Here is a 12951-nt window from a genome sequence, read left to right as displayed (position 1 = left end):
TGATTTAATCTTGGCAGAGTGAGAGACAGAGCTCGTTAAGCAGGCAGGTGTGAGCCTGGTTGCTATAGTGACTGCACCCAAGGGCTCCATACACACGGACACAGACATGCACCTCACTTTTGCTGCTTAAAATGAACAGAAAAGTCAGGCCGAAACAAATCGCTCCCAAATGAAAAGTAAAAGTCGTATTGACAAAATTCTTTCACCGTGAGCGACAGCAATGTCTAGTCTACCTAATTCTCAGTTTTCATGCCTGTGGAGCTTATTATATGGACGTGGTGACAGTGGAAAGACACCATGCTCTTCTGATTTTCAAACGAACCTTCTGAGCCATTTTAACATTAGAGTCTATGGAAGAGTTGGAGGGAGGAGGCTGTGCATTGGTGACATTTATGAAAGAACCATAACACCTAGTACAATAGTAAACACATTGGATGAAAGAGGACAGCCATGGCTACGTTTTGAGGGTAAAATCATACCTGTAGAGCAAACGCTGCGGACACAGCAGCAGTTTTAAAAAAGATTTTAAGATTAATTTTTTTGCTCCTCTCACTCTAGCAGTTGAGCTGCCTCACTCTAGCCCCAACATTCCGTCCCATACACACCCATTATAAACTCTGAAACGGGTGAAAAAACATCATGAAACTTAAACTGGAACTGAAGAAAAAGTATAATAGATATTGAAAAGATAAATACAAGTTGAATAGTTGAATGTCTTGTCTTCGTTTTAAAGTTTGAATGGTGGCTCTATGTCAACGTATGTGGAAGTAGTAGGAGTTTAAAAATGAGTAAGTTGAATGAGAATTTGAAGGGTCTCCCCATTGAAATACATGGGAAATTTTTGTTGAATAAAGTTGAATAAAATTAAAAATATAAATGTTAAAAATGAGAAAAGTAGAAGCAGTCATGTCCAAAAGAAGAGGAATCTAATGGTGTTTGAATGGTTTTTCTAAGTTGAACGGTTTTGAAGGAGTAGGAGTACAAAAAACGTACGGAATAGATAAAATAGAATAACTAGAAAGTGCATTTTCTGAAGAAACTGCAGTGTGAATGCTTGAATCTGAATGTATGGACTGAAATGAATTAATTGCTGAATTTTGAGTTAAAAATTTTGAATGAGATAAAAATAAAAAAAAAAACAACCTGAATTTAACCTGAAAACAACAGTGCTGAACTGCTAAAAGCTGAAGGTTACACAGAAGAAGAAGTTGGAAAAAAGCTGAAAATGTTTTAATTGTAAATTAGAAAAACCTAAGAAATGAGAAAAGAACATTTAGAGTCAGAAAACATCTGAAAGAATATTAAAAGGTCATATTCTTTGAATCACTGAATGACTAAAATGTGATCCCTCCACTTGGACCCACACAGTTTAAAAAGTTTACATCTCTGAGCTTTGAAAGACAAGATGTTGGAAAAAGAACAACGATGGCGACGTTTTGAGGGTAAAATGATGGCTTTAACACTGTGGACACAGCAGCAGTTGAAAGAGAAGTGTTTAAGATGAATCTTGGCAGAGTGAGAGAGAGAGCTCGTTAAGCAGGCAGGTGTGAGCCTGGTTGCTATAGTGACTGCACCCAAGGGCTCCATACACACGTACACAGACATGCACCTCACTTTTGCTGCTTAAAATGAACAGAAAAGTCAGGCCCAAACAAATCGCTCCCAAATGAAAAGTAAAAGTCGTATTGACAAAATTCTTTCACCGTGAGCGACAGCAATGTCTAGTCTACCTAATTCTCAGTTTTCATGTCTGTGGAGTTTATTATATGGACGTGGTGACAGTGGAAAGACACCATGCTCTTCTGATTTTCAAACGAACCTTCTGAGCCATTTTAACATTAGAGTCTATGGAAGAGTTGGAAGGAGGAGGCTGTGCATTGATGACATTTATGAGAGAACCGTAACACCTAGGACAATAGTAAACACATTGGATGAAAGAGGACAGCGATGGCTACGTTTTGAGGGTAAAATCATACCTGTAGAGCAAACGCTGCGGACACAGCAGCAGTTTTAAAAAAGATTTTAAGATTAATTTTTTTGCTCCTCTCACTCTAGCAGTTGAGCTGCCTCACTCTAGCCCCAACATTCCGTCCCATACACACCCATTATAAACTCTGAAACGGCTGAAAAAACATCATGAAACTTAAACTGGAACTGAAGAAAAAGTATAATAGATATTGAAAAGATAAATACAAGTTGAATAGTTGAATGTCTTGTCTTCGTTTTAAAGTTTGAATGGTGGCTCTATGTCAATGTATGTGGAAGTAGTAAGAGTTTAAAAATGAGTAAGTTGAATGAGAATTTGAAGGGTCTCCCCATTGAAATACATGGGAAATTTTTGTTGAATAAAGTTGAATAAAATTAAAAATATAAATGTTAAAAATGAGAAAAGTAGAAGCAGTCATGTCCAAAAGAATAGGAATCTAATGGTGTTTGAATGGTTTTTCTAAGTTGAACGGTTTTGAAGGAGTAGGAGTACAAAAAACGTACGGAATAGATAAAATATAATAACTAGAAAGTGCATTTTCTGAAGAAACTGCAGTGTGAATGCTTGAATCTGAATGTATGCACTGAAATGAATTAATTGCTGAATTTTGAGTTAAAAATCTGAATGAGCTGGAAAATACAGAATTTTTAACCTGAAAATAAAAGTGCAGAACTTTTGAAAGCTGATGTTCACACAGAAGAAGTTGGAAAAAGCTAAGCATGTTTAAAATGTAAATAATAAAAAGATGAGTAATGACAAAAGAAAATTTAGAGTCAGAAAACCTCTGAATGAATATTAAAAGTTCATATTCTTCTAATTGAAATGAACTTAAAAGATGAACAAAAATTCTGGAGAAAATACAAACTTTAATATACAGCATGATGTTTTTCAGACATATACACATGTGTATATCATGTTTAATAGTATTACATACATCAATTTGTTTTGTATGTCATAGAAAATAACATAAAAATCTTAAGTCATATACAGCTTCTTTCTGAAAAGGACTGGTAGAATAAAGAAAAATAACTAAATTAAATAACTAAATAAAAAATGAGCAACATATGAAATACATGAAAATTCAACTTTTAAAACCACAATCCTGAACCTTTAAATTGTGTTGGTTTCTTAGAACATGGCTGAACAGCTGTTTCTATCGGTCTACTTAATCTTCTGATCTGTCTACACATCTTTTTATTACTCATTCTTTTTTATGTTTTAATGTAAACAGAGTCCACACAGTGGTAAAAGAGAACTGTATAGAGATTTGTGAGTAAACTCAAATGAAAGCCTAAGGTGGTGACACAGTTTAACACATGCAAATAATCAAATAAACACATTAGTCCTTTTTGTGAACATGGATAAATAAGTATCAATACAGCATTGTTCAGCCATGCCACTAAATGCTTTTTTACACATTGTTTTAACCTGGGCTCAGACACAAAGTCCCAAATTTAGTTAGTCCCTGACTTTGAGTTGTGGTTATGACTAATTATTATACACAAGGCTTTATCTATCTAAACTCTAAGGACACAAATATGAAAAAACCTATACTTACCAGCTGATACCCCACACTACACACTAGGTGTGCCATGTGACCTGAAACTTTGGTACAAAATCATCATAATCATTCTGTTAACACTGTTTTTTAACACTGTTTGTGTTGCTGTTCAGCAGTTTAAAATGTTTTAGATTGGATTACATGGAATGAATTTGAATTTTCTTGGGGGTTTTTGTATGTGTTTCGTTCTCAGCAGATTTTTTCTTCCATACTGTTGAATTCCAGTTACCACATTTCTGGTCATATGACATCCCAAGTGCCCACTTAAAAAAATCCCCACAGTTAATTCAACATTAAAACAAAATAAAAAAATGTTAAATAAATAAAGGTTTGCTCTGTGATGAAATATTAAATAAGCATACATTGTACAGAGCACTAACAATGAAAACAATCCTTTAGCCTGTTGATCAGAGAGAGGCAGTCATTATGTCCATTTAAAACCTGTAATCACAGAGCACAATGTTTCTGTGAAACTATGAAGTCCCATATGATCCTCATCACGTCCAGTGACTTCAGAGTGGATCCTCCCTGTCATCCGGCCAGTGTTTGATGTGTGGCAAGCAGCACAGAAGCAGGATAGCTGAGGACTTTAAAAGAAGAGCAGAAAACGGGAACATATGTAGTTGTAAATGTAAATATCAGTGATACTTGTCTTGTCAAAGGGAATAAAATAATGAAAATGTTAACTTACACACTCATTTAGAGAGGATCTTGACACTGCACAGAGGAGGCACAGTCAGTCTGACAATGATGGTGATCTCCAGGGATGTTTTCCTGCAGCAACATTCCTGCCAACTGGCCATATGATCCAGAGTAGTTGGTTTGTAATGAACAGAAAGGTGTATATGTTAGGTAGTGTGCACTCAGAGCTGGTCCTAAGAAACAAACACATCCTGTAATAAACTGAATACCTGTAGTAGTGCTGCTGCAAATATGAAGCCCTTCTATCATGAGTGGTTTCAAAGAAGGTGTTTTGGAGGCTCGGTCACAGAAACTGTGCAGTCTGTTCAGTCCTGAGTGTCTCAGCTCTGATGGGGATGGATCACAGAGGGAAACACCTGAGTACAGACATTACAATACACTCTAACACTCCTAAGGTCAAGTGAAAACACAATTTAAACACTTCACAAAGAATGAATACATGTTTTCATGGAAATAATGTCATTAACCCTTTTTGTTGTGAGTAAATCTCACCGACTGCTTGTGGGACAAGCTAGAAGGAGGACTTATCACAGAATGTCTCCTGTGCTCCAGATGTGAAGTCTCACGCTCTGATCGTACGGCGATGAAGATGGTGATGATGAAGTTTCTCTGATCTGTGGCATTACAGTTTCTAGCTGCTATGTGCTTCACACTGTTGGATCTTACATGTGAAGCTTGGAGAAGACACAGGAGGACTGTGTCTCTCTTAAAAAAGAAAAAGAAAAAAGGAAACCTAACACCCCCCCCCTCAGCTCCCACCGTAACCCCCCCCCCCTCAACTCCCCAACCTCACACCATCCAATGTCTATACAAATGTAGGGTATCAGCTGGTAACAGAAAGCAAGTGTTACATATGTACTACTTATGTAACACTGCTGAAACATTTCTGGCCAGAAATGTGCAGTTATCAACCCAGACCCACCCTGATGATTGCACTGGCCGAAACATGATAAAAGCTCATAAAAATGTATGTTTCATCGAAAGATTTGTCCAAAAATATAATCGTATACTTTTGAAAAAGTTTAAAGTTTATAACAAACCAAAATAATAACATTTTTGTAAATAGTATTTCAAAATAGAGGCACACATAAAGTGGCTTAACTGTCATTATTGCTGTAATTAGGTTTGTTTGTTTGTTTGTTTGTTTGTTTGTTTGTTTGTTTAAAAAGCAACCTTTAGTCATTATTGTTCTCTCAGAAACAATGAAGAAGCTGTTGAACATTTATGTGTTGTGTAGGCAATCCTCTGGTCCACCCTCCCTCCCTCCCAGCCACAGTGAGACTGGGGCAGCCTGGCAGGATGTTGAAGCCTGGCTGCAGAGAGGATATGCCTACACTATTCATTTTAAACTGCTATATTTGATTTTTCTGACATTTATAGGTTACTGTTAGTGAACTTTAGATTTTCTGTGATAAATAAAATTGTCATCTTTTACTGATATCATTACTTAATTCATGTAATTGTATTTTATGTAAACAATTCAACCATTATACTGCAATGCAGAGCGTCAACTTTTAAATATCGCTCTACTTTCTTAAGTCATTCAAAAATATAGATATTACTTACTGTATTCAAAGATCTAGATCATGAATCATCACAGGACAATACACAGTATACTGGGTCATGGTAACTATGGTAGGTCTTCATGACTCCAGAATGGAGACATCGATCTGACTGAGAAATGAAAATTAGGTCAAGCAGTGTGTTCTTCTCTGTGGTAGGGGCAGTGATGACCTGTGCGTATCCCCTAGACTCAAACAGCTCCAGGATTGGTTTGTTTGCACTGGATAAAACATTCTCATTAAAATCACCACAAACTATGATGGGATGACAGTCCATGATCTCCAATGAGTCTAATAGGCTTACCAGGTTTTTCAGGAATGGCCTCAGAGTGTAGTCTGGAGGTCTGTATACAACTGCAATCAGAGCACTGACTGGTGCTTCAACCTTTAAAGCCAGAAATTCAAGGTCAGTTACATTATGGATGTACTGTTTTTCATGCACTTGAATGTCACTTTTCACATAAACAGCAACTCCACCACCACTTCTGTTTGCCATCTGGGGAAAGTTTGTGTAGGACAGGTGTCTGTTGCGTTTGAACAAATTGTAATTTTCCAAGTGGAGACTCTCTGCGACAAAAGAGCCCCGCAGGTGTGTTTCTGTTAGGCACAAAACATCTGCTAGACACAATTCATGGTGACTTTTGATGTCATTAATGTGAGCTGGCAGTCCCTCTGTATTATGATGAACAATGGTGAAAACCTCTGACCTGCTCAGTGTTTGCCTCACGTGTAGAAGAGGCATCATGTCATCAAGGTTGGCTTGTCTCATGTTCTCAAGCGCTGCAGTGATTTCTGGGTTGGTGAATATTTTTTTCTCCTCCATATCAAGAAGATACAGTCCACTGAGAGACGTCACTCTACTGACAGCTACGTAGGCCATGCCGGGCTCAAAAATGCTCTTAAGAGAGACAACAGCTGATGTAGTTGTCATACCCTGTACCTTATGTATTGTACATGCAAAGGCCAGCTTCACTGGGAACTGTCTTCGTACCACTCCTTTCTGCTTCAGATTCTCCTCTGCTCTCTCAATGTACACCATGTCGTCTGCTGGTGTGCGGTTATTCTTTCCAGATGTCTCATTATCCATTTTAAGTCCAAGCTTGATGATGTGTTGGTCATTTTCAGAGTAAACTACTCTAAGTAGTATTCCAAAAGCTCCATTAACCAAACCATTTTGTATGTCAATGTTTCTGGTGAGCATGACACGAGCTCCTTCTGCAACTTTCAGTGTGTCTGGTAACTCGTTTTTACCTCCTTTCAATGGTCTGTCTTGAAGTGCCATTCTGCCAGTTCTAGGATCTTTTCTATAATCATCTGCATGGATGTCAATGATATGAGTGTGGAGCAGAGCCAGTGTTGAAGAGTTGTGTGCATCCACTTCTTTATTAGTTGCAAAAATGTGCAATGCATCAGTCGGACAATGGGCTGGTTCAGTTATGGCCTGTAACAACAAATTTCTATCTGCTTCACAAAGCTCATCCAACTTTCCTTTTACACGAATTCTGTTCAGCATCTCAGCAAAGACAACATCATCTTTCTGACGCATAATCTCAGTCAGAGTGATCATCTGAAAATGCTCCCGCCACAGGTCGATCTCAGACGGGTCGTGCACACAGAGAGGTTTAGACTGTCGCACTGGGGGTAGCTGATAGAAGTCTCCGACAGCAATGACTGACATGCCTCCAAAGGGTCTCCGAGTCCCTTTGATCTGTTTGAGTCTTGCATCTACATATGCAAACAGATGTCTTGACACCATAGACACTTCGTCAATGACGATTATTTCAGCATTCAAAAGTTCTGATCTGACTTCATCCAGCTGATTGCCAAGTCCCTGAATGGGAGGTTTTAAGCTTCTAGGCAGCTTGAGAAGAGAATGCAGTGTTGTTCCAGAAATGTTAAAAGCTGCAGTCCCAGTGAAAGCAGTTAACAGGACGGTGGGTTTTGATATGTCAACGTCATCTGCATATCTGGGCACTTTGCTCAGTATCTTAGATGCTTCTGAGTAGATGCATTTGATTAGATGTGATTTTCCTGTTCCAGCACCACCATTAATATAAAAGAAAAACTGCTCTGGATTTAGAGCACAGACTCTTTTAATGCACCAGTCTCTAACTGCATAAAATATGCAGGCTTGCTTCTTATTCAGATTTTGAAACATCTGACGTAACAATGTGGGATCAATAGCAGGGGGTTCCCTGATGGCTCTGACTTCTGTTGAAGCATCAGCCTGACGGCTGTAGTCGGGCACATCTTCCTGTTCATTTTCATTGTCTCGCTCTCTTTCTTGTTCGACAAGTGGCAACCTTACGAGATCTGATTCAGGTGCCAGATTACACCATTCGTCAGTCACACCTCTGTTCTGCTCATATTCCTCAACAGCGCTCTCGATCTCCTCACTGTTTTTCTCATATTTTTCTCTGTTTCTTTTGACAATGTGTTGCACGTACTCAAGATGGTCAGTACCTGGTAGCTGTACACAGCCAGCACCATAGAAAGCCTGATAGGTTGGCAACGATGGTGTTTTCAGTTCGTGGTCTGAACGATGAGGAAGGTACAGTTTAAGCAGTCTTCCGTAATATTGCTCTGGATGTTTTTCTTGTGAGCAGCGGTGAAATCTGATGATAGCAGGCTTATTGTTTTTGCGCCTTTGCACAAACCCCATCTCATTGAGAAGGGGCAAAACATCTTTACCTTTTTTCTGTTGGCCATAGACAATCCTGCAAGTAGCAGCAAAGTCTGCCATGCACATCTCCTCATACTCTGGTGTTTCAGGTCTGGCTTTGTATTTGTCATTCAAAGATGTCATCCAAACATTGGAAGACTCAGGTGTTGTGTTGTCCAGAACTGACAGGGGACGACTCATTTTCACAGGATTATCATCAGTTGGAATGAATATTACAGCACGTGAGCATTGCTTCATGTGAAGACCACATGCACGAGCAACACACTCCTGTGCACTGATCTCTCGCTTCTTTGAATATGCCTGCATGACGGCTCTCATTTCATCGCACTCATTTACACTGTCCTTATGGGAGTTCTCAATGACAGTTTTCAGGTACTCAGATAGCCCGCCCTCTTTTTTTGATATATATTTCATTAAATAATTTGCAGCACCAAAAGCATCTAAAACAAAGCTTATGTCGATATTACTGTTCCAGGCTTCAAGCAGATGTGGATTATAGCCGTTTATCCAAGAGTCTTTTGGATCACGCTTTAGTATGATCGTACTCCTCATGTTCATTTTATTCAGGTATCTCTCATATTCTGCATGTGTCAACTTGCATCTTTCCAAGAGCTGCTCTAAACTCATGGAAGCAGTTTCAGGTTCATTCAGCAGCTGGTTCAGTGGTCTGAGCTTGTTCTTTGCCGTTTCTACTTCCAGTGCATCATCCTCACTGGGTCTTGTGATCATTGTCTCATTGCAGGGTGGTTTGGGAAAACCAAAACGGCACCCGGAGCTTAAACTCCTAAAGCACGTCTTTGTGTGGTTCTTACTGTGTTTTTGCACTTCTGTTACTTTTTTGTACAGTTCAGGTTGTTTATGTGGATCAGGCAGCTGAGCTGTGATGTATTTGTTTATAAAATCAAGAACAGTTTGCTCATCATCCTCCTCAAACACAGGAGCACCTTCTACCCACAGGAGGCAGTGTATGTGTGGGCTTCCTCTGTGCTGAAACTCAACTCTGTAAAAGTAGTCAATGACTTTGCCAAGTGGCTCTGCGGGAGATAAGAGTAAATCTCTGAATAATGCTTCAACTCTCTTGTCAAACATGCGCATTGTTGTGACAGGATTGCTTCTCAGGATGTCACACTTTGCTGACCAGTCGAGTCCTTCAAAATTCACTTGTTCACCTTGCTGCCTTGTTATTGCCTCGATCACTTCAGGCCAGCGCATTTCAGCAGCTGAAAATGTGCAAAAGAACGTGGGAGTTCCCAACTGTCTGATCATGGCAAAAAGATCTCTTGTTGTTTTCTCCCAATAGGCTGGGGTTCCTCTCAGAGGCTGCATGAATCTCACTGCATCTTTATTTCGCACCAGTTTCTCCACCTCATGTTTATCTTGTAACATGCCTGAGGTTATTTTTCTACCATCTCTGGTCAGAGGCTTTGCCTTCCTTAACTGTACTGTCATGCTGGATGTAGCCAAGTGTATTTCAGTCACAAACTGTGCAAAGAACAAATAGTTTGTGTCTTTGGCAAAACGATCATCAATGCAGAAAAGTCTTGATTTGAAATACCCACTGGGGGATACTTTGATCAGCCTTCTTTCATCAAGTGTGTTTTGGCCTGTAGGAAACTGCACAGGGAAGGCCATGGCCTCCAGTTTAGGTGTTTTGAAAAAACTTATTGGATTGTTTCTCTCTGCAGGAGCAACAGAGTAGATTCCTTCACTGAAACATAATATCTCCTCAGCCACATCAGGGGGCTGCAAACAGGACTCGAGTGCAAAACCACCATTAGTCAGTCCATCTGCTTGCTCTGAATCATCTCTCATCTGTTCATGCGATTGTTCACCATCACAGGGTAACGTGTCAATGTCCTGTTCATTTTTATTTTGTGCTTCACTCAGTGCATTTTTCTCACAGCTGTCAATTTCCATTAAATCAGCCTCATCATAATCGTCCTCATTCATGTTTTCATCATCATCATCATCATCATCTTCATCAGGAAGTGTTGGATCACACAGCTCAGCATCATCTCTGATGCTCACATCCTTATACTGTGGGTGAATCTGCTTGAGTTTATGCAGTGCTTGCACAAGTTTAGACCAGCTTACAGTCTGAAACAGCTGATGACCTTTGTAAGACAAGCGTCTCTTCAGTTTTATTCTCATGACCTGAGAATTAATTCTCAATCGAGGCAATGCTTCAACAGTTTCCTGTACCTCGGATGGGACACAGACCACATTTCCTCTAATTGCTCTTTGTCTGCCTTTGGGAAGAGGAATGATCTTGGCAAATGGTATGCACTTGGCTATGAGATGTCTCTCCAGTATGTTGAGATCAGACAGTTCAGGTGGAGTATCAGCAAGATCCAGTTTATTGGCAACAGCAAGTGCTGGCATGGATCCATTTTTAAGATGATCGTGGCAGGTGTGACAAATCCACTCTCTCTTTCTCTCATCAGGCACATTGCACTGCTCATTTCTGCAGTTTTCATCACAATCATGAACATACTTTCCTGTCAAACATGTTGCAACCACATGTGGGTTTTTGACATAATTTGACCTTCTGCAGGGTCGTACTTGGTTTGGAAATGAAGCCTTGAAACATACAGTACATGGGTATGATGGTCCAGCTTTGATTTGTGATTTGAACACAGATATGGCCTCGTTGATCACACTGTTGTCACTCTCTTGGGTTTGTCTGTTCACCCATCTGTATTTCCTTTTTATTTTCATTGCACATCTCATGTTGTGCATAATCCTAAATGCAAGATTACTTTGATACCTGTCTCGCATTAGTTGTTTCATTAGTTGTTTGTGTCTTACTCTGAATGCGTTGTCACGTGCATAACGCTGAGTCACACGAGATCTCTGTCTCTCTCTGAATTCTGGGCTTTCTCGATACCTTTTACTGATATAGCTTTTTTTCTCCTCTCTGAAATCAGTATTCTCATAGTAGCGTCTTTTAATATATTGTTTTTGTTTCTGTCTAACTTTAGCATTCTCACAGTAACGTCTTTTAACATACTGTTGTTGTTTCTGTCTGAATTCTGCATTCTCACAGTAACGTCTTTTAACATACTGTTGTTGTTTTTGTCTAACTTCAGGATTGTTTTTATATGCCCCGCTTGTGCAAGATTTTTTCTTTTCTTTGTACTCTTTATTTGAAGCATACTTTTGTCGTTCTTTCCTTTTTTGGTTTTCTTTTCTCTGATTTCTGGGTTTCTCTGATGCCATTAATCTTCTTTTCATTTTGTGCCTTTGTTGTTTGTTAACTTTTTTCAGTTTTTGTAAAACTATATCAGAAAGGTCACAGGCAGCAACATTTTTTATTGCAGCATTTGATTGGCATGAAAAAACATCATTTGATGGAAGCAAATTTAATTCACTGCATAGTTCTTCAGTTGGTATATTAGGAGGTTCATTCTGATCTTCATATGGTGTGAACTGAGTCATGCGGACTTCTTTTTGTTTCACCAGTGGCGTGTAAATGGACATTTGACAAAAGATGTTCTCAGTCAGACCAGTGGTTGTGTTTCTCCTTGGAGTAGAGGAGTTTGCTTCAGTTGTATCAGAGTGAGTAGGTCCCACAGCAGTGGCAGCTGTTGGTCTGCAGACTGTGTCTGTGATAGTATCACTCAGGTTGACTGTGCTCATACTGTAGAACTGCACAGGCTTCAGTTCATAGGTACAAGAAGGTGATATCTCCATCCCTTCATAAGAATCCTGGAGCCTCTTAATCATGTCACTGAGGAGTGTGAATTTCACCATCACAGCCGTACCACGGTCACGTGACCATAGTGCTAGAGGAAGACCACTGGCTGTTCTGGAGTGTGGATCAAAGAAACCATATTTGCCTGATGTGGATCTGAACACTGCGATACACAATCCACTCATAATCAATAAGGCATACTGCACATCTGACAACAGGCAGCTCAGTCCTGCTTCTAAGCTGAGAAAGGTATCTACTGCCTCCTCTGGAGGTTCTTCAAATGTCCCATACCGGGAAGGCTGTGTCATGTCGACATGATACATAGACCTGCGAGCATCAACTTTGTCTGGCAGCTCATCGGTAGCCAAATGAATATTTTTAGGAAATCTTTTCTTGGCCTCTTTGTACATCACATCACCTTTATCCAAGACCAGATTAAGGTCAGCTGTAGTCATGTTATCATTCTCATGAAGGAAAGCAAGAAATGTGAGTGAGTTACATGTGCACTGCTTGTTTCTGGAGTCTCCATATTTGGGATGAGCCTGGCTGTGAGATGCACAGATATGTGTAACAGAGGGCTGGTTTTCAAAGTTCACTCTTTCTGCATGAGATGGTCCTGCCACATCACTGTGACGGCCTCTTTTTACAATATCAGCATAACCCACCTGTGGGGCACTTGACACCTCAGGTTGGTCTCTATGGTTTACCTGATGATCATTAAATTCATGCTGCAATCCAATCTTTACAGCATCTGCATAGGAT

General features: G+C 39.6%; 1 protein-coding gene across 8 annotated transcripts in view; it reads left to right on the top strand.

Annotated features, from left to right (window-relative positions):
• The window catches only part of LOC309704319 (amine sulfotransferase-like), a 137880-nt gene that overhangs the window by 63069 nt on the left and 61860 nt on the right, over positions 1–12951 (top strand). The window lies entirely within an intron of this gene.

This window comes from Aulonocara stuartgranti (assembly GCF_965226115.1).
Source record: "Aulonocara stuartgranti genome assembly, chromosome: 4".
Lineage (NCBI taxonomy): Eukaryota > Metazoa > Chordata > Actinopteri > Cichliformes > Cichlidae > Aulonocara > Aulonocara stuartgranti.
The sequence above is the reverse complement of the archived record's forward strand: the minus strand, read 5'-3'. Positions and strand labels throughout refer to the sequence as shown.